Below are 1,786 nucleotides of genomic sequence, written 5' to 3' on the forward strand. Positions count from 1 at the left end.
TGTGTGTGTGTATGTATATGTATGTATATTTATATATCTCTATCTATCTCTTTCTGGTCAGAAAATTTAAAATGCCTGTTGGCAGAAAAGAATATTAGATCAAATAAAGACAATATCGAATTAATAGGAAAAGAAAATAAATAATTACACAATAGACTTTGCGTCTCTCTCTTTCTCTCTCTTTCTCTCCTCTCTCTCTCTCTCTCTCTCTCTCTCTCTCTCTCTCTCTCTCTCACACACACACACACACTCACTCTTCAGAAAAATCAAAATGCCTGTGCGTGGGCAGAAAAGTACATAGATTAAGTAAACACAACGTCGAGGCCATATGAAAAGAAAAACATAATTACATAATTATTGGGCTTTGTGTCTCCATCATCATAGAATTCTAATGATTTACATCGCCATTGGTTCAAGCTCGAGAGAAAGTAGGATTCTCCTCTGGAGCGCTCCTCAGAACTACACGTTTGTAAGCTAGTATTAATAATCCACCACCTCCTCCTCGTAATCATCATAACTACTGCTGTCTTCGTCGTTGTCATCCCATTCTCTATAAGAATCATCTTCATCATCGCTATCGTTGTCGACGCAGTTTTCTCTTACATCGTGGGCATCACCTCTGCTGTTCTCTCCCTCAACCAGTTCAGCGCAGAACTCCTCTCGGAAGTGATAGGTCACCGCCAGAATAGCTCCTGGAACATTCTTTTCATCGGCGACAGGCGGGGCTGGGTGGTTGGTGGGTGTTTTGCTATCCTCGTCTGAGTAGTCTGTGATTGTTTTGCTGTCCTGGTCCAGACAGTTGATGGGTGTTTGAACATCCTCGTCCCACAAGTTGGTGGGTGATTGGAGTTGTTCGAACGGGCATTTGGTGGGTAGATTGAAATGATCGAGTGGGCATTTCATGGGTGGTTTGGAACTCTTGAAAGGGCATTTGGTGACAGATTTGAAATTTTCGAACGAATATTGGGTGGGTGGTTTGATGCCCTGGACTGGGTAGTCTGTGATTGTTTTGTTGTCCTGGTCAAGGCTGTTGATGGGTGTTTGAACATCCTTGTCCGACAAGTTGGTGGGTGGTTGCAGTTGTTCGAACGGGCATTTGGTGGGTAGTTTGAAATGATCGAGCGGGCATTTCATGGGTGGTTTGGAACTCTTGAAAGGGCATTTGGTGGCAGATTTGAAATTCTCGAACGAATATTGGGTGGGTGGTTTGATGCCCTGGACTGGGTAGTCTGTGATTGTTTTGCTGTCATAGTCAAGGCAGTTGATGGGTGTTTGAACATCCTTGTCCGAAAAATTGGTGGGTGGTTGCAGTTGTTTGAACGGGCATTTGGTGGGTAGATTGAAATGATCGAGTGGGCATTTCATGGGTGGTTTGGAACTCTTGAAAGGGCATTTGGTGGAAGATTTGAAATTCTCGAACGAATATTGGGTGGGTGGTTGATTGCCTTGGACTGGGTGGTTGGTGGGTGGTTTGATACCCTGGGCTGGGTGGTTGGTGGGTGGTTTGATACCCTGGACTGGGCGGTTGGTGGGAGACTTGCTCTCCTGATCTGCCGCTTTGATTCTGCTCAGAGCTGACTGCCGAGCGGAGAAGGCTTCACGGACATACGGTCTGATGCTTGCAATTGGGTTCAGCAACGAGTACAGCCACCGTCTGAGAAAGGAAAAAGGTTAGATTTGTTATGGTCTAGACATCGTCCCTATATTGTTTAGATTGGGGAATTTGGTGTTGGTGGGTGCTCTGGTGGGTCTTATTTTGCCCTTCTTTCCAATTAAACATCTATCA

The sequence above is a fragment of the Aplysia californica genome, unplaced genomic scaffold (assembly GCF_000002075.1).
Source record: "Aplysia californica isolate F4 #8 unplaced genomic scaffold, AplCal3.0 scaffold01387, whole genome shotgun sequence".
Classification (NCBI taxonomy): domain Eukaryota; kingdom Metazoa; phylum Mollusca; class Gastropoda; order Aplysiida; family Aplysiidae; genus Aplysia; species Aplysia californica.